General features: G+C 39.4%; 1 long non-coding RNA gene across 21 annotated transcripts in view; it reads left to right on the top strand.

The window, feature by feature from the left end:
- The window catches only part of LOC140497613 (uncharacterized), a 414232-nt gene that overhangs the window by 103192 nt on the left and 290300 nt on the right, over nucleotides 1–20740 (top strand). For 18 of the 21 annotated variants that reach the window (XR_011964788.1, XR_011964787.1, XR_011964786.1 and 15 more), the window contains one exon: nucleotides 1064–1168. The exons of the other annotated variants lie outside the window; for them this stretch is intronic. This is a non-coding gene — a long non-coding RNA (uncharacterized lncRNA). The remainder of the gene's footprint in view (nucleotides 1–1063; nucleotides 1169–20740) is intronic. 21 annotated transcript variants of the gene reach the window in all.

Raw genomic sequence — 20740 nt, 5'->3', positions numbered from 1 at the left:
GTACAAGGTCATCAACCTCACTTTCTTCTCCTGAGCCATCTGGGTCCAGTGGCCTGATATTCATCAAAATGACTGGAGATGGCCCAGGATACAATGTGAAACCCTGGCCCTTTCAGGCCTTTCAGGTCTTATCACATTCTCACTTTGAGTGAGATACACCCATTCAATGAATAGGCTTCTTAAAATTACTCAAGGGATGGCCCATTTAATAAAAAAAAAAATCAAACTGTGAGGGGAAGACCCTCAGGGTTCCTGGGTAAAAGGTTACTATTTAGTTATTACATTCACTCTTTGCTAGGTGGATGGGGACTTGTTGTCCAGTCTATAAGCTCCATAGTAAATTGAGTTTAAAGCTTGATCTTTGAGCAAGACATGTAGCCAGTAAACACAAAGGAAAAAAGGCAGTTTTTGGTCATGGGGAGTACCTTTCCCTGGCTAGAACAGCAAAGGAGAAGAGAGGAGCTGCTATTCACTCACTGGTTGTGTTTGTCCTTCATTCTCGAAGAAGACCATGACATTAAAATGATAACATGAATTGCAGTTGACTTTGATTTGATTTGAGTGATCCAGGGCTGTGCAAGGTCACCAACCTCACTTTTTTCTCCTGCACCCTCTGTAAAATTAAAGGGAAGAGAAGCAACATGAGGTATTGGGTAGAGGGATGACCTTGGAGCTAAGAAGATCTGGGGTCAAATCCTGGTCCTTAGTAGCTGTGTGATCAGGGATGAACTCTGAGGCAACAGGCCTCAGTTTCCTTATTACAAAATAGATACAATAAAACCTATATTACCCACCTGAAGTGAACTTATGCAAACATTACGCACTGTGTAAATGTCAGCTATTATTACAAATGCACATTAATTCTTTCTACAAATACACCTCTTTTCCTCAATACTGAATGTTTATTACTTGATTGAATATGATGATATCCATTGTTCTCTCTTTCTCTCTCTCTCTCTTTCTCTTTCTCTCTCTCTCTCTCTCTTTCTCCACACCCATCTCTCTGTTTCATGTTTGATGTAAGTAAACACTTAGCTAGGCATTTATTGTCTTTGTATTCCAGTCATTCAGAAGTGCACACTAGACAAAACAACCTTGAAAACTGCCATTGGGTCCAGGAAAGTATCAGTTTGTGGCAGGGAAAGTCAAGGACCATGGACAAGAGGTGGTAAGTGGAACATTTTCATGAGTAGAGTCATTTAGGTATTATCAACAGGACTGGGAAGTAATTCATAGTACGTTACAGATTCTTAGCCTTGAGTCTGTGAATTTGTTTCTTAAAGTATTTTGATTGCTATTTCTCATTATAATTGTCTCCCTTTGTAATTCTATGTGTTTTATGCATTTAAAAACATGATTTTTGACTTGGGATTCATAGGCTTCCCAGGAGTGTCAGGGGGTCCAGGATACAAAAGAGTTAACTCCTGGACTAAATGAAGGAGAACAGAGTAGGATATTTGATCTTGTCCAAGGAGAGACTTGGATTGGGATTCTTCACACTTCTTTTATTTCTTTTGGCCAGAGTCTTTTAGATAGCTTCATGTCATTCTGGACTTAATTGAGTGTCTAAGGTTGGAAAGCACATGTATTGGGAGCTACAATAAGCAGGTTCTTTCCTCTGCTTCTTCCCTTTACGCTTGCCCCATTCCCCAGTGAGCTCTAATGGAAAGTGAAGTATCTATCGGGCAGTTGTATAATACTGTCGTCTAGATGTTGCAACCCAGAAATCTGCTTCAAGCCCAGACTGGGTTGGGAACACTTGGTCTTGGTCTTCATTATGGCAAAATGTCCCAGAAATCTTGTTTAACCCAAGAAACTGATGTTTGAAATGACATAAACCATTTCAGTTGTCCAGCAGGAAATTACAGAGAAAACTTCATGTGGACCATCTTTGCCCTCTGTTAAGATACTTTCCCAGGTTTTAGGTCACAAATTCTCATTTTCAAAAACTGGCTAAGAGATGATTTGGACTGAATCCTGCTGGCCTGATGCTACATATTTGGCAATCTCCGACTTCCTTTGCATAGCTGTTACTTTGCAGCAGGAAGCAAAGGACCAAGCAGGAGACTACTGCTTTGTACCTAGTCTGTGAATGCTTGGATGAAGCAGAGTAGCCTGAAGGAAGAAACTCCATAAACTAGGTAGACTGAATCTACAAAGGCAAAAAGAAGAGGAGGATTGGAAGGATTCTCCAAATAACTTGGATGGTAAAAATCATAGCAGAGAACACATCGAACTGGTATGAAAGGAGGCAGAGATGTAGCAATTACCCGGTTCATTTGCTCAATAGAGTCAGCTGGTCCAAGTAATTCCAGAATTGAAGATCTGGCTTATTACATGGTTCATGTCTTATGAGTGAATATGGTTCATTTGAAACAGGCCAGAATTGCAATTCAGGGCAAAAAAATAAGGTCCCCTTTTAATGGAACGTACTCTGAATGTTTTGGATATATTTATATGTGTACATGTTTTTGTCCCCCAAGAGAATATAAGCTCTCTGAGGGCAGGAACTGTTGTATTATTTTGACTTTGTATCCCCAGAGTGTGGAACAGTGTTTGACACATATTAGGCAATTAATAAGTATTTAATGATTGCTTAGAAAAAGTTGACTGAAAGCAATGGAAAGGCACAGACAGACAAATCTCACTATTTTCATGACCCTTTTCTACTTTGGGGCCACGTTGTGTGAATTTTCTCTGGAGGATCATGGATCCACTAGTTTTCAGGTCCAGTTTTTAGAGCTATCTAAGAAATGGATATATTCTATGCACCACCCATGACAGACTCCAGCTTCACAAAGAGAAGTAGGAATCCACAAGCCAAATTGTAGGTTGTTCATTTGAATGAGCATATAACTTCTGGCTTAGGTGGGATCTGTCTATAAAACATAAAGGGGAGCCAAGGTTTGGAAATCTGGGATCATTTTGTTAGCACAATGGCTACGGAGAACTGTGGCTCCATCAGAAGGACTGATTCATTTTTGCTGCAATTAACCTGCATGAAGGTGAGAATGTTGGGATAGATACATAAATACTTGAGATATTTAAGGAACAAGGAAGGAATGGAACTTTATCTGGTGGACGATTAGGCTTGATAGAACCTTGTTCCGGTGTTTTTCTTTTCTTTTCCTTTAAAAAAAAAACAAAACAAACTCCTGTTTATTGACTCTCAGACTATATTTGACTTGGTAGAGTGAAATGATTTTGTAAAAGCTGTTCTCTGCTACCCACATCTAGAGAAAGAACTGTACAGTCATAATGCAAATAAAAGCATACTATTTGCTCTCTTTTTTGCTTTTACTTTCTCATGGTTTTCCCCTTTTGTTCTGATTCTTCTTTCACAACATGATTACTATGGATATACATTCAATGTGATTGTACATGTATAGCCCCTATCAGATTGCTTACCATCTTGGGGGAGGGGAGGAGGGAGACAAAATCTGGAATTCAAAATCTTATAAAACTGAATGTTGAAAAAGAAAGAAAGTATATAGTTTGAATACTACTTATTATAAGTGGGATTAATCACAAAATTAATTTTAGATCAATTTGTAGGGTAAAATGGATTCGGAATTAGAGTTGAAATCTTGAAAAAAAAAAGGCTGTTCTCCATCCAGGCCTCTTCTCTGCTTATGGTAAATTCACAGAAGATTCCTTGAAAGGCAAAACTAAAGAGTTCAATGACTCCAATTTTTGTCATTTTCAGTCATGTCCAACCCTCCCTGACCTCATTTGGGATTTTCTTGGCAAAGATACTAGAATGATTTGTCATTTCCTTTTCCAGCTCATTTTACAGATGAGAAAACATGCAATCAGGGTTAAGTGACTTGCCCAGGGTCACACAGCTCGTGAGTGTCTGAGGCCAGATATGAACTCAAGAAAATGAGTCTTCCTGACTCCAGGCCAGGCACTTTCTCCACTGTGCCACCCAGCTGTCCAACTTTCTGATTACTCTTATCAAATAAGGCATATAACAAGAGATGGCTGTTTACCGGGAGTGTTTGCCACAAACACAGAGGATTTTTAAAGCAGAGTCTGAACAGATGGAGACTTCCCTTAGTTCCAGCAGTCCTCCAATTAATTGTTCCTCTTTTCAAATGACATTTTGTGCTTGTATCTAGCATTAGTGTACTTCTAACAAGGAATTCTTCTATATATAGACTTTTTTAAAATTAAATTATTTTTAATAAGCAAAAACCTTTCTTCTTTCCTCTCTATCATTTGAGAAAGAGAGGAAAAAAACCCTTCATATATATGTAAATAGTCATGCAAAGCAAATTTCCTCATTGGTCGTATTCAAAAAGAAATACACCTCAATCTGTTCTGTGTGTTTTTCATCTCTCCAACAGGAGGTGGGTAGCAAGCTTAATTATGAGTGCACTAAAATGATGGATGGCCATTACACAAATCAAAGTTCCTAAGTCTTACAAAGTTGTTTGTCTTTACAAAATTGTTTTCTCTGTATAACCTGTTTTCCTGGTTCTGCTCTCCCTATGCTGCATCAGTATACATAATTCTTCCTCAGGTTTCTCTTCTCCTTCATTATTTCTTATGGCACAATAGTATTCCATTATATTTCTATACCATAACTTGTACTATTCTCCAATTGGTGGGCATCCCAAGTCTTTGCCAATGTGAAAAGAGCTGCAATAAATATTTTTGTACATCCTTGGTTAAAGTTTGTTTTACTTAGGACTAATTCCCCACTTAACAGACACTTCTTTCATTTACTCCTTCCTTTTCCCATTTCTCTGTTGAATGAAATTTATTTCTGTACTGAACTTTCTCTCTCTCTCTCTCTCTCTCTCTCTCTCTCTCTCTCTCTCTCTCTCTCTCTCTCTCTCTCTCTCTCTCTCCCCCTCCCCTTGACCAGTTCTAATGAGGGTGAGGTTCATTTCTCAATGACTCCAATCATGCACTCATTTTATAGATTCTTGTATAATCTGATTATGTAACAGACTTTTAGATTCCATCTATGACCCCTGAGTAAGATACACTTTTAAGGGAACATATATATCATCTCACTATATTATAATGTAAAGTTTATTCTTTTTTTATGATTGCTTATTCTTCTTTACCATTTTATGCTTCTTTTCACTCCTATGTTTATTCTTCAGAGTTTCTATGCAGTTTTGCTCTTTTCATCAGCAATGCCTGCAAGTCCTCTATCTCATTAAAAATCCATTTTTTCCCCTGTATAGTTATTCTCGGTTTTGTGGTTTAAGTTATTCTTGTTTGTAAACCTATATCCTTCACCATCTGAAATATTGTATGCCATGTTCTCTGTTCCTTTATTGTGGGGACTGTCTGTTATATTGTGTGTTATTTTGACTGTAGCTCCTTAGTACTTGAATATTTTCTTTCTGACTGCTTGCATTTTGTAGTACTTGACTGCTTGGATTCTGGTCAACAATTTTCTTTGGTGTTTTCATTTTGGAGTTTCTTTCAGGAGATGGCTAGCGGATTCTTTCTGTTTCCACTTCATCTTATGATTCTAAGAAATCTTGGCAGTTTTAAAAAAAATATTTCTTGAATAAGATATCTAGTATCTTGTTTTGGTCATGGTAGTCCGGTAACTTTTTTTTCTCCAAGTCAGTTGTTTTCTCCAGAACAGTTTAATTTTTCAGGTCAGTTGTTTTTGTTAAGAGATACCTTATATTTTCTCTTTTTTTGTCTTTTAATTTATTTTTTTTCCTTGGTGTCCAGTCAGTCATTAGTTTCTATTAATACATTATAATTTTCAGGGAGTTTCCTGGGTACTTAGGTATTAATTTCCTTTCCTAATTTGCTTTGATAGTTTTCATTTCTTTTCCCATTTCCTTCCTCCACCACTCTTCTTTTATTTATAAAAAATTTAAACTTTATTTTGTAGGTTTCTTCATATTTTCCAGTGATTCTAGTTGAACCTCTGCCCATACTATGTTTTTTTTTAATCCTTTGCTTGTAGCTGTTTCAGAGTCATTCTCATCTCTGAATGTATCCTGAGCTTCCCTGTCATTGTAATAGCTCCTTATGGTAGGATTCTTTTCTTATTAGCTCATTCCTCCAGCTGATTTCCTTGCTTCAGACTTTATATTAGGGTCAATCTCTGTCCACTTCTGGAGGGAATATCTGGGCTGGTTATGCTGCTGCTTTCTTGGAGTATTAAGTGTTGAGTTCTTCCAGGGTCTCAGGTTCACCTCAGTCTAAGGACTAGCAAAATGTCCCCAAGGTGGTCTAATACAGGGAAATTTTGATTCCTGATCTCCTAGTCTGAGCTCTGCAATATCCTGACTTGGTTTATGTCTGAGCAACATGCCTATGGGTTTGCTTTGGTTAGAGTTTCAGTAGACTGCAGCTACTCTCAGTGACCTGAAAAGTCCTGAAGATTCGAAGTGATAGAACTGCAGGTTCCTGCCCTGCTTATGTTGCTATAGGCTTCAAACTGAGCTGAGCTGGAGGCAAGTACTGAAATCCTGCTCTGCTCCCAGAGTCAGAATCACACAGCTGTTGCTTTCTTCTAAACTTGCTTCTTTCTCAGTACGTAGCCCATTCCTAGCTGTATGAGCCTGGGCAAGACATTTAGTTTCTGTTTGTTTCAATTTCCTCATCCGTAAAATGAGGATTATATTAGCACCTACCTCTCAGAGTTGCTGTGAGGGTCAAATAATTGCAATGCACTGTGCCTGGCACATAGTATTTACTATGTCAATGCTAGCTATTTCTTTGCCTGGGGACACTGAGCAGTTAAGTGCCTTGCTCAGGGTCAATGATCCAGTATGTGTCAGAGCTAAGACTCAAACCAGGATCTCCCTGGCTTCAAAGCCAGTTTGCTATCCACTACAGCACACTGTCTCTCTTATTCAAGGAAATTTGGGGTAGCCATTAGCTGATGGAGGCATTAAGAAATTCTTTACCTAAGATGTGGTGTTGGTGCTACAAAGATCAAGAATAAGTTACAGAAAATGGGACTTTCCTGCACTGTTATAAAAGAGTAAGGTTAGAACTGAGTTATGTGCTAATGGTGCTATACCTGGTAAGCTTTGACTATGGAGATGTTTGTGGGACCTGCTTTGAATCACAGTCAGGGTCAGTCCTGTGTCTAAGCAAAATAAATGACCACCCCAACTATGTGATCTGAATGGTCCTGAAAAGTCAGTGTCCTCCCAAACCTCCCCAACCCTCCACAAGCCTAAGTAGAATGACTAATATGTTTGATTTTAGTCTACATAGTCAGTCAATAAGCATTTATTAAATGCCTGCTAGGTAGTAGTGCAGCTAGGTAGCACAGTGGATAGATCACTGGACTTGGAATCAAGAAGACTCATCTTTTTGAATTCAAATCTGGTCTCAGACACTTACTAGCTCTGTGACCCTGTATAAGACACCTAACCCTGTTCGCCTTAGTTAACTCATTTCTAAAATGAACTGGAGAAGGAAATGGCAAACCACTCCAGTATCTTTGCCAAGAAAATCTTAAATTGGGTCATAAAGAAGTGGACATGACTGAACACTACCACCACCACCAAAAACTATGTGCTAAACACTGGGGACAGAATTTACAGGAATTCTCTGTCAGCCAGTCAACAAATCAACAAGTATTTATGAAAGACCTACTTTATGCTGGGCTCTGAGGAAGGCACCGGAAGTACAGCACAAAGAATGGCATAGTCTCCATTCATAAGGAGGTTATATTCGTATGAAGGGTAGGGGAAAGAAAAGAAATACCAATAAAATATATGTACAGCATGAATGTAAAGTCGTTAATCCAGTGTCATTTGGGAGGCGGGTTTCATGCAGAAGGTGGTATCTCAGATGCATCTTAAAGGAGGGAAGGGTGACTCTGAGGTTAAGGTAAGAAAGGAGTGCATTCTAGACGTGAAGGATGGCCAACGTAAAGGCACAGAAGTGGGAGATTGAGAGTCCCATGTGAGGAATTGCGAAAATGTCAGTTTAGCTTGATTGTGGAGTGTGGAATGGAGAGTACTATCCAGTGAGGCTGAAAAAGAGGGGTTGGGGCCATGCTGTGAAGGGCTTTAAGAGGCAAACAGGAGTTTATATTTCATCCTGAAGGCAATGAGAAGTTACTAGAATTGGTTGAGCAGGGAGTGTCTGATAGTTAACTGTGCTGAAGTGTGTAAGAAAGACTGATATGGAGAGAGACTTGAGGCAAATGAGGCTGTTGCAATGATCTAAGTGATATGGGATGACAGCTTGACTTAAGGTGGGAGCTGTGTGAGAGAAGAGAAGGACCCATTTGCAGGAGATGTCACATCAGTAGAAAAGGCAAGATCGGTAAATCATTGGGTATGATGTGACATGATGGTTATGAACATGAGGCACTGGAATGATGGTGGCTCCTTTCAAAATAGGAAAACTTGGGAGAGGGAAAGATTTCAGGGGAAAGATAAGGGGTTCAGTTTTAGATATGTTGTGTTTAAGACATTAAAGACATATACCTTGAAATGTCCAATAGACAATTGATGATATGGGACTGAAACTCAGGGGAGAAACTGAGATTGTACATAGAGATATATGAGTCATCTGAATAGAGATGATAGTTAAACCCAAAGGAGCTGATGAGGTTACCAAGAGAAAGAATATAGGGAGAGAAGAGAAAAGAGCACACAATAAAGCCTTTGGAAATATATGCAGTTAAGGGGCATGAAGTAGAGGATAAGCCAGTAATGGTGGCTTCTAGGAAAAGGAGCAATCAGAGGTGCATGGGAAAAGAAAACATGCCTATCAGATCTATGGATAAAAGAAGAGTTTATAACTAAAAAGAGATAGAGGAGATTATGGTAAGTAAAATAGATAATTTTGATTACATGTATTTAAATGGTTTTTGCACAAGCAAAACTAATATAACCACATTTAGAAGGAAAGCAGGAAACTGAGAAAAAATTTTGTAACAAGTTTCTATACTAAAGGTCTAATTTCTCAAATATATAGGGAAATGGGCCAAATTGATAAAAATAAGAAACATTCCCCAAATTTAAGTGATAAAAGGATGTAAACAGGCAGTTTCCAGAAGAAAAAAAATCAAAGTTATCAATAGTCACATAGCATTTTTATGCTCCAAAATCACACTGCTGATTAGAGAAATGAAAATTAAAACAATTTTGAGATACCACCTCATACCTCTCAGATTGGTTGTCATGACAGAAAAGTAAAACAACAAATGCTGGAGGGGATGCAAACAAAATTGGGACACTGTTGCACTGTTGGTGAAGTTGTGAACCTAATTTAACCATTCTGAAGAAAAAAATTGGAACTGTACCTAAAGGACAATCAAAATGTGCATACCCTTTGACCCAGCAATATCACTACTAGGTCTGTATCCCAAAGAGATCAAAGAAAAGGGAAGAGGACCTATTTGTACAAAAATGTTTATAGCAACTCATTTTTTAAAAGTAAATGGTATTTTATTTTTCCAACTAATGTAAAGATAGTTTTCAACTTCATTTTTAATAAGGTTTTGAATTTCAAATTTTTTTCTGCCTTCCTTTCACCCCCTCTCCCCAAGACAGCAAGCCATCTGATATGTGCATGTGCCATCATCTAAACTAATTTCCACATCAATAATGTTGTGAAAAAAGAAAACAGAACAAAAAGGAAAAGCCACAAAAAGCAAAAAACCAAAAAAAGTAAAACTAGCATGCACCAATCTGCGTTCAGACTCCACAGTTCTTTCTCTGGATGTAGATAGCATTTTCCATCTTAAGTCTTTTGGAATTATGCTGGATCATTGCATTACTGAGAAAAGCTAAGTCAGTCATAGTGGATAATTACACAGTGTTGCTGTGTACAATGTTCTCCTGGTTCTGCTCACTTCACTTAGCATCAGTTCATATATGTCTTTCTAGATTTTTCTGAAGTCTGCCTGCTCATCGTTTCTTATAGAACAATTGTATTGCATTACATTCCTACAGCATTTGTTCAGCCTTTCTCCAACTGATGGGCATTCCCTCAGTTTTCAATTCTTTGCCACCACAAAACTAAGCTGCTATAAACATTTTTGCACAAGTAGGTCCTTTTGCCTTTTTAAAAATCTTTTTTGGGATATAGACTAGGAGTGCTATCATTGGATCAAAGAGTATACATGGTTTTATAGCCCTTTGGGTATGGTTCCATATTGTTCTCCAGAATGGTTGGATCAGTTCACAATTCCAACAGCAAAGCATTCATGTCCCAATTTTCCCACATCTTTCACCTTTATCATTTTCCTTTTCTGCCATATTAGCCAATCTGATAGGTGTGAGATGGTACCTCAGAGTTGCTTTGATTTGCATTTCTATCAACAGTAGTGATTTAGAGCATTTTTTCTTATGACTACAGACAGCTTTAATTTCTTCATCTGAAAACTGCCCATGTATATCCTTTGACCATTTGTTAATTGAGGAATGATTTGCATTTTCATAAATTTGACTCCTTTCTCTATATATTTGAGAAATATGACCTTTATCAGAAACACTTACAATTAAACAATTAAAAATTGTTTCTCATTTTTCTTCTTTCCTTCTACTCTTAGTTGTGTTCATTTTGTTTGTGCAAAAGCTTTTTAATTTAATATAATCAAAATTATCTATTTTAATTGTTATAATGTTATTTTTTGTTTGGTCATAAATTCTTCCCTTCTCCTTAGTTCTGACAGGTAAACTATTCAATTGGAGAATGATTCAACAAGTTGTAGTATAAAACCATGACAGAATACAATTATGCTATATGAAATGACATACCGATTTTAGAAAAACCTGGAAAGACTTATATGAACTGATGCAAAGTGAAACGAACTTAACCAGGAGAATATTGTACACAGTATCAGCAATATTGTAAAGATGATCAGCTGCAAAAGATGTGGCTACTCTGGTCATGACAGTGATCCAAGATAATTCCAAAGGACCCATGTTAAAAAATTCTATCCACCTCCAAAGAGAGAACCAATGAACTCTGAATGCAGTTCGAAGCATACTTTTAAAAAAACTTTCTGTATTTTATTGTTTTATTTTGTTTGTGTCTTCTTTTGCAACATGGCTAATGTAGAAATAAGTTTTGCATAACTTCACATGTATAATCAAAATCTAATTGCTTGCTTTTTCAAGGAGCAGGGAGTGGTGAGAGGGAGGGAAAGAATTTAAAACTAAAATTTTTTTTGAAATTGCTAAATTTTCTACATGTAATTTGGGAAATATTTAATGAAATAAAAATAATTAATAAAAATAATTATAAATGTTATATATACATACATATATATGTGTGTATATGTATGTACACACACACATATATATGTATGTATAAAGAAAAGGAGTGATCAACAGATAGGAAGTGAACCAGGAGAAGTTAATATTATGAAAACTCAGAAAGGAGGGAGTTTGCATGAGAAGAGGATGCTTCTGGAGAGGTTGGTGGAGAGGTTGAGGAGATTACGATTGGGAAAAGTCAATCATAGGGGTGGGAGACCTGCAACCTGGAGGCCATGTATGGCCTCGAGAGCTCAGGTTCCTCACCCCTGGTCTATCATATTTGGCAATTAAAAGATCATTAGTGATCAGTTTTAATTGAACAATGAGGTCAGAAGCCAGAAAGGAAAGAGTTGAAGAATTTAGGAGGAGGAGGAGAAGAAGAGGAAGTAGGTTGTATAGACAAAACTTTTAAGTTGCTTAAAATTGTACTACCTTTTGGGTGCCTCTTGTATCTTCCTTGTTCCCAAAGAAACTATAGAGAACAAAGCCTAGAAAGGGAGGACAAAGGAACCCCCCTCTTTTGGCCTGACATGCCTCCACTGCAACATGATGTTCGAAGCTGTTGCAGCCTATTATGTGAATAATCCTTAAATTAAAGTTTTGTAAAGCCCCATGACCCAGGGGATTATAAAAGCTGCTTCATTTTATTGTGAAAATGATCTCTGGATTAAAGATCAGTAGGACATAAAAGACAAGTGGCCTGGCAATCCCTGGCTCCGCACTCCCACATTAAAGGGTGATGTGTCACAATTACATTGATCCCTTCCCTGCCCTTCTCCCCCTCTTTAGAAAGGAACCAAATAACCATAAAGCAGATAGATCATCTATGTAAAGCAAGAAGGGAAATTAGAGATGATCTAGGCCAAGTCCCTTGTTTTACAGATGAGAAAAAGGAAGTCTAGCAAGGTGGATTGATTTATACAAGATCGCTCAACTGGTAAATGGCAGAGCCACCTCTGACACATACTGTGTGACCCTGAATGAGTTACTTAAACTCTCTGTTCCTTTGGCAACTCTCTGGGACTCTTAAGTTGTAGAGAAGCTGATGACATGCACTGGCAGAGGGAATTTCTTTACCTGGGAGTTCTCAGTACAAATGAAATCACAGGTATAGCCCCAATGTCTATACAATTCAAACCCAGGTTCTCTGACTCCAAATTGTGTCTCCCTTCCATTCTATTTGCAAAACCCAAACCAGAGCATCTCCTGTTCAAGGAGTATTACACTACAACTGCTTTCCCTTGGTTCTTATGAGCCGTAGTCGGAAAAAGAGAATGCCCCATGAGGACCAGGACCACCAGGCAGCCAACCTGCCAGTGCACTGATTACCCTTGGACATGGCCAGCATGGAAACTGGTTTTTTTGTTTAAAAAGGAGATGTCCTTGGGAGAGTGACAGATGGCTGTGTGGTTATAAACATTGCTTGGCTGGGTCCAGAGAAGTCCCTAAAGTCCCTATTGTTGTTAATAATATTTGGAGGGGAAAAAATCAGTAGAGACCATGGCTCACGAGGCTTTCTAGAGGGTCGTAACTTTAGAGATGTAGAGAACTTTAGAGGACTGATCCTGGAGTCAGAGCTCAGGGATTCAGACACTCACTATCCATGTGGTCTTGGGAAAGTCACTAACTTCCCTGGGTCTGTTTCCTCAACTGTAAAATAAGTGGATTCAGTTATGGTATATCTCAGTTCTAGATCTAGGATGCCATGTATCTCATTTAACAGATGAGGAAATTGAGGCTCCATGAGGTTTGAGTATATTTCCTAAGGTAATAGAATCTGAGCTGAGATTTGAACCCAGGTCTTTTAACTCCAAGTTCAGTGCCCTCTTCACTGTCCATTAGTGCAGGTTTAAATGAGGGAGGATGACCACAAGACAGGGAGTTGTTTTTTTTAACATATAACAAGGACCATTGACATAGTGACAGATATTGATACATGCATATATGTCTAAAATTGTACATGATTTTATTATATTTATATATGAATATTGAAGAATATATGTATCCATATGTGGGTATAGAGAACAGGTCTTGAGAGCAGAAAGATCTGGATTCACATCTCACCTCTAACATCTACTGGCTGTGTGACCCTAGGTAAGTTGCTTAACCTCTTGGTGTTCTTAGACTGAAAGTGTGAAGAATTTGCTGACCTGCAGTGACAGAGAGAATATCCTCTCACCTGGGAGCTCCCAATAGCAATGAAATCACAGTCCAGCCCTTGTGCTTCTGTGGTTCTGTGTACATGTATGAGTCATCATGGAGCCATTGGATCGAAGGCTGACCTGGGGGAGGGAGCTCCCATGCAGGGAGAACTCCTCCCCCAATGAAATCCTAGGTCTAGAACGCTTCTCCTTCCCCCCTCCTTCAGACACAAAGGTGTCTATGTGTTTGATTTATTTATCGATTTATAAAATCACATCCTTTTCAATTTGTTCTCCTCAGGCTACTAACACAAAAGCTCCAAATAGAATGGGACAAAATGAAACCAACACCGTAGGGCAGGACTGTAATCTGCTAGAAGATACCTAGCCCAGCCTTTTCATTTTACACTGGAGGAAACTGAGGAAGGCTTAACAGGTAGTCAGTTGACAAACATTTCTTAAGAGTTTACTAACACAAATGGAAGAGCCAGAATTTGAACTCAGGTCCTCTGACTCCAGAATTTATAAGTTCCATTTCCACTGCTCCATATGCCACTCCAGATGTCCCAGAAGGATCTACAGTCATCTGCTTGTTTGTCCTATTCTTTGTGGGCATCTGGGCCTGCCAAGCTACAAATCGATTGGTTTCACTGCTGCCCAGAAGGGAATTTGAGGCAAAGTTGGCTGAGGCCACCAAGTGTAGCGATTGAATCTTTTTTTTCTTACCTTGGGGAGAGCCAGCAAGATGAGGCAACTGGGCTTCCCACAATAGTGACAGCTGTGCCCTGCCAGTTCAGTGACCTGATTTGACATGCACTTCACCATTTCAGCTTCCATTTTCTAGAGCCAGAACTATAACTATGTGTTTACACATGTGTGCATGCACACGTGTGTGTAACAAGAAGTCAGTGTGCTAGACTAGTCAATAGCAAACCCCAAAGGGGGTGAAATCCTTCTTCCTTCACCCCAGAAAACCCTTTTGTTTTTTGTGTTTTGTTTTTTGCTGGTCCCTTTTCAACTCCAGGACACCATAGGCCTTAAACTCAGCTGCTGTTCTCCATTGAACGCTGAGTGTCGATGCTAAATGTGGCATGGGGCCATCCCTTGAGAGAGAACACACCATGGGCTAATCACTGCCCAAGGGCTCAGCCTCTGACGCCTCAATCAGTTCATTGAAGCCGCACATACTGTGGAACTCTTCACCACAAAAGAGTTCCTGATGTTCTTAGGTGCTAGTGAACTAGTCTAATGAGAATTGTGTTCTGCTGTGTATGTTGGCAAAACCGGAATTCGGTCCAGTTCAAGGAGGCAGAGTAATACTGCAGAAAGAAGGCTGTTTTTGGAGTGAAAGAATGAAAGTCCTTTTCAGTCCTTAATTTATGAGCCTATGATAATTCAATTAAGTCCAACAAGTATTTAGTAGGCAGGGTCTGGGCTAGGAATACAAAAGAAAAAAACAACATTGTACCCTTCAAGAATGCACATTCTACTGAGACGGAAACCAGAGTATTCACAGATGAATAAACAGAAAATGTATAAAAAACAAATTCAGAATAGGAAACATCGCTTGTAGGAAGGAAGGCTTTGTGGAAGCCTTGAAAGAGAGGTTGGCATGCTGAGAGGGGGATGTGAAGATTACAGGAAAATGGAATGTATACTAAGCAAAAATATGGAGATGGGAGGTATCATGTGTAGAGAATAATAACTACTCCTATTTGTTTGGTATGTAGAGTGAAGGAAGAGGATATAACATATCATTAGCCTGGGGAAGAAAGGGGTCCGGAATCATATTGGGAAGGACTTTAAATGCAAATTAGAGGGGATTGCATTTTATCTGAGATAATAGGGAGCCGCTGAAGCTTATTAAGTAAGGGAAGGATATAGTTAGAACCGAGCTTTGGGACTATCAATTTGGCAGCTGTGTGAAGGACAGATGTGGAGAGAGAAATCAGACTCTGGAATACCACTTCACTTGTCAATATCCTTTATGTATGAACACATTGCTTCTCCCCAGTAGGATGGGAGCTCCTTGAGGAAGGGACTGAGTTCTTTCAGATATTGTTTAGATGATATGGGGGGTGGTGGTGCGGGGGGGGCGTGGCTAGGATGAAACAGGAAGATTCAAATTAAAAGCCTTCATATCAGGTCCTGATGATATTTCAGTTCTTCTGAGATGCAGATCAGGTTTTCTCATCCCAATGAACTCAAATTAAAATTTTTTTGAACTTCAAGAATATAATTATGTTAAAAAATTTATTTACTGCTGAATTCTAAGAAATCAGGAGTATATCAGTTGACAAAAAATTTATTAAGCATTTACTAGGTGCCAGGTACTGGGTTAAGCTTAAAAAGAAAGGGAAAACCATAGATGGTAACTCATAGCTCCTACATATTCTTTAGCTAAAGTCCTTAAAGTTGGTCCCCTTAGGTATAATGCTGCTGGGTTCATTATAGAATCTTGTATATGCCTTTCCTTATCAAGTGCAGTCCATTGTTGCATCAGGTATAAACAATGCCAACGGCTGTTTCAGAAATGCGGCTAGAAATCTGATTTTGTCACTTAGTCGTTTCAGTTGTGTCTGACTCTTTGTGACTTCGTTTGGGGTTTTCTTGGCAGAGATACTGGAATGGTTTGCCATTTCCTTCTCCAGCTCATTTTATAAATGAGGAAACTGAGGCAAAAATGACTTGCTCAGGGTTACACAGCTAGTCAGTGTCTGAGGCCAGATTTGGGCTCAGGAAGATGAAACTTCCTGACTCCAGGACCAGTGCTCTGTCCACTGTACCAACTAGCTACTCCCTAGAAACTAGTTCTCAGATCCTCAGAAATCTTTGAAATTCATATGGTCACCTTCTGGTCAAGGTGGAGATGGAAGGAGGTTGAGAACCTCTTGCTGCCCCTCATGTGAATCTTTCTCACTGCTACACACTCTAAGCCCTAGGATCTGAACTGGTCTGCTATTTAATACAAAATCCACAGGCCATGAGCAAATATTTTCAACCAATGCCAACACACTTCCTGCATGACATTCCTCTACTTTATCCATTGGCTTTCAGGAATATCTAAACTGATCGTTAAGTTTTTATGCTCTTTGTTTAAAGCACATAATTGCTTCACTTGGGCAGGTAAGTGTCACACTGGACAGAGGATAAGACTTAAAGTCAGGAAAACCTGAGTTCAAATCCTGCCTCAGACCCTTATGATGTATGACCCTGGGCAAGTCATTTAACTTCTGCCTGCCTCAGCTTCTTCCTCTGTAAAATGGAGTTAATAATAGCACCTGCTTCCCGGAGTTATTGCAAGGACGAAGTGAGTTATTTGTAAGTGCTTTGCAAACTTTAAAATGCCATGTAAATACTAGCTATTATTATTACCACTTTTAATTGAGAAGTGTTGTCACCTGATTAAGCTAAGAGGGCACAGCATCTTGACTGTGTGTGTGTGTGTGGGGGGGGGGGGTTGATTGATTCATTTGACCCCACCCTTCCATTCAGAGTAAGACACTAAAGTGACTTTCCCAAGGCCAGCACATCCCACTCTACCTTGCTGCCTCCTGTTCCCATCCTTTCTCTCTCTTTTTCTGGAAGGCATATTATGAAACGGGATGTACTGTTGGAAGAGGGACTGAGCAGTTTGTGCTGCTTTTCCTCATGTAAACCCCCTGACATCCTGTCCTGGGCTCTTCCTCCTCAAAGCAGGTGTCAGCACAAAAGCCCTATTGTCACTGGGCAGCCTATAGGATAAATAGGGAGGCCGGATCCCTGCCAGCAAAGCTGTGTGGGATCCCGTATTGTTTTATCTCTTGCCATTTCTAGGGGACCGAAAGATGAGTCCTATTGTGACACAGAGTCTACATTGTTTTGTGAATCCACTGAGACTTCTCTATTTTCCTTAGCTGGCCCATGGGGTATACACTGTTTATCTTCTTATAACATTTTTACGGAAAATTCCCCCCTCTGCAAGGGAATTATCATTTATTAAGTATCTGAAATGCTGACAATGTGCCTTTTCTTTGCCCTTGGTAGGAAGCTGTCAATGCAATTTATCTCTGGGCATTTTTATTGACCAGGAAAGTAAGGATGATGATAATAATAGTAATTACCCACAACACACATTCCTATAGTGTTCCACAGGCAGTGACTCATTGGAGAGGCAGCATGGTGTAGGGGAGAGACGGCTGGATTTGAACTCACGAAGAACTGTGTTTGAATCCAGCTTCGGGCTCTTCTTAGCTCAGTGACTCTCCTAGAGTCTTCTTTGCCCATCTGTACGATCAGGATTATAAGAACCTGCAAGACTGACCTTGGGGTCACTATGGAAGATAGGTGTTTATGAAGCCTTTGGCAAGCTTTAAAGAGTCATGTTGGACTTAGAGAAGGAAAATGACAATTCCTTGATTGTTGGTGTCAGAGGCCAGATCTGAACCTCAGTCTTCCTAACTCCAAATCCAACCCACTAACCATTATACCACACTCCCTCTCTAGAATGGAATCTCTCTACTATAGATCATGGGGTCACAGGGTCAATCAACAAGCATTTATTAAGCACCTGCTTTGTGCTAGGTCCTGGGGATACAGACACAAAAGTGAGAGTGCCTGCCTTCCAGGAGCTTCCCCTCAGCTAGGAGCATAGACTTAGATGTCAAAGGGACTTTTGAAGTCAAGTAATTCAGTCTCTTTGACAGATGAGGAGCCTGAGCCATAGAAAAGCCAAACCTACCAACGTCACACTGGTAGTAAGTGACCTTGCTTAGATTCCTAACCCAGGTCCTTTGGCTGAAAATCAAGTGTTCTTTACCCAGTACCACACAACTGAGTTATTGACAAGAATGGAAAATAGGCCAAATTTGTCAGACTAGTTAGTTGTCAGTAATTAAAAGTAATTTTAAAAAATTAATCAAAAATTAAAATAATTTAAAAAACCTACCCTCCAGATAAACCAACCCTTCTCAACCTATTAAGCATTGGTTAGAGGGTGGGTAAAAGGGTGGTCTGATAGTGCCAAGATCTCCCTGACATCCAGACTGCTGGAGAATGTCTTTATTTAGGCTTCAGGCAATGGTAGTGTCCTTGACAATCTCAGCAGTCCAGTGTTCATTTAGCAAATTCAGATTTGTCCTAAAGGACTGACTTATAACTTCTAGTGGCAGAACTGGAGGGTGTATTTGCCTAATAAGTGGCAGAATGATTTTAAATAAATTTAGCAAGTTTTTATTCTTCTATATGTGAGGCCAGAATTTGGAGCAAGGGAAAACGGAAGCCATGAAGGACACAGCCATGTATCTGCCCTCCTAACACAACACTTGGCTCAAGATCAGTTAATGATTTTTCTTTCAGAGGCAAGCTCCACACTCCATAAGAGAATCATTCCTTGGCAGCAAGTAGAATGCTTAGGGTACTACAAAGAGCCCTTGGCATGGGAATCAAGAAATGTGTGTTCTGGGCTTTCTTGGGCACTAATGATAATGGTAGTAGCTACAGTGCTTACTGTCTGCCGTTGTTCAATAGTTTTTAGTCACTCTGTGACTCTGACTCTTTGTGACCCTATTTGGGGTTTCCTTGTCAGAGATACTGGAGGGTTTGTGGTTTGTCATTTCCTTCTCCAGCTCATTTTACAGATGAAGAAACTGAGGCAAAAAGCATTAATTTGACTTGCCTAGTAAGTGTTTGAGGCCAGATTCGAATGCAGGTCTTCCTGACTCCAGGCCAATTGCATTGCACTACCTAGCTGCCCTACTACGTGCCAAGCACTTTACAATTATTATCTCTTGATTCCAACAACCCTGGGAGGTAAGTGCTATTATTATTCCATTTTTACAGATGAGAATACTGAGGCAAACAGAGGTTAAGCAATTTGCCTAGGGTCCCTCAGTTTGTAAGTGTCTGAGGCAGGATTCAAACTCAGATCTTCCTGACTCAAGACCTTGCACTCCATCTACTTCACCCCCTTGCACATTCATTAGCTGTGTGGCCTTGGGAAATCAGGTGAATTCTCTAGGTCTTAGTATGAAAGAGTAGGCTAAGTCAATGATTCCCAAACCAAACAAAACTTCAGTTGATTTTTTAAACTCTACCAGTCCTTTGTGGTTTATGGGAGACAGAACAGAAGATGGGAGACAGAAAAAGGATGAAATTTATGTGTAAATGAAGGGAGAAGGAGGAATCTTCTGTTTTGCTTTATTTTGTTTTGAAGTATATAGATTTTAAGAAATTAGAACCTCTTAGAAGTACCATTTTGTTAACTGGCAAATGTTTCTAATAGACCAGCAACTGGAGATTCTGAACTCCATGGTTTTTTTTCATGGGTTTTTTCAAGTTCTGACAATGTGAAATTATAAACTGATAACATTGGGCACAATGCTAAGTGCATAGTATGTGTTCCTTTAATGTTTGTTGATAGGAGTTCTAGATGAATATTGAAGAATTTATATGACAGTATTTACATGATTGGGGTCAAAGGAAATAGAACAGATGAAGAAATGAGAATGGGAGTAGTTTGAGTTGTACCAAGAGTCCTGGCTGCTAGGACTCTGAATTAGGGTTGGTGGGGAGGCCAGGGCCTTCCAGGCAGGTGGTCATGCCAGGCTTTTCCTAAGAAGCATCAGATAATAGTGGGGAGGGGGAAAGAGGAGAAAGGCAACACCTTTGTAGCATCACCATGGAGCTGGGGGAAGACTGAGATCCCTTCAGAAAGGAACCATGCTCCTGGAAGTTAGCACCCTGAAGCAAAGCCCCATTCACCTCATTTTAGCTATAGTTTTATTCACCTTCTACCCCTTTTAACACCTACACATTTGTGGGTACCAAAAGAAATGGCTTCTGAGAGGTATCATTGTTGGCAACTGCCTCTTCTTTTAGAGCACATCCTATAGGAAAAATGACATGATATGGTTTTGGGTAATTAATAGGGATCCAAATACCAGGTTGTAATTGACAATTACTATAAGGTATACGTGGCCAAAGACTGACAGTGACAAAATGATAATAGGTACTGTTTTGTGAACCTTGGATGCAATAAGCCATTATCAGAAGAATGTAAGCTCATGGCAGGCAGGGGCTGTTTTATTTTTGTTGTTAAGAACCTAGCGAGCGTGCCATGTATTCATGTATTTATTGAATGAATTGCACTTTTGACAGGAGTAGCCTTAGATAAATCATACTACCTCTTCGCCTCAGTTTCATTCTTTAAAACATAATTGGGTTGGATGGTAGCTCTAAATCTATGACTTTGTTAGATCTCCAGAAGAACCCCATGAAGCAGGCAGTGTGAACAATATAATCATGCTTCTATTTGTTTGTTTTACAGAGGAAGAAACTGAGGCTTGGCATAACTTGCCCAGGGTCACAGAGTTAATAAATATTTGAGTCACATTACTA

This window comes from Notamacropus eugenii, chromosome 3 (assembly GCF_028372415.1).
Source record: "Notamacropus eugenii isolate mMacEug1 chromosome 3, mMacEug1.pri_v2, whole genome shotgun sequence".
In the NCBI taxonomy this organism is placed as follows: Eukaryota; Metazoa; Chordata; class Mammalia; order Diprotodontia; family Macropodidae; genus Notamacropus; species Notamacropus eugenii.
This window is presented reverse-complemented; position numbering and strand designations above follow the sequence as displayed.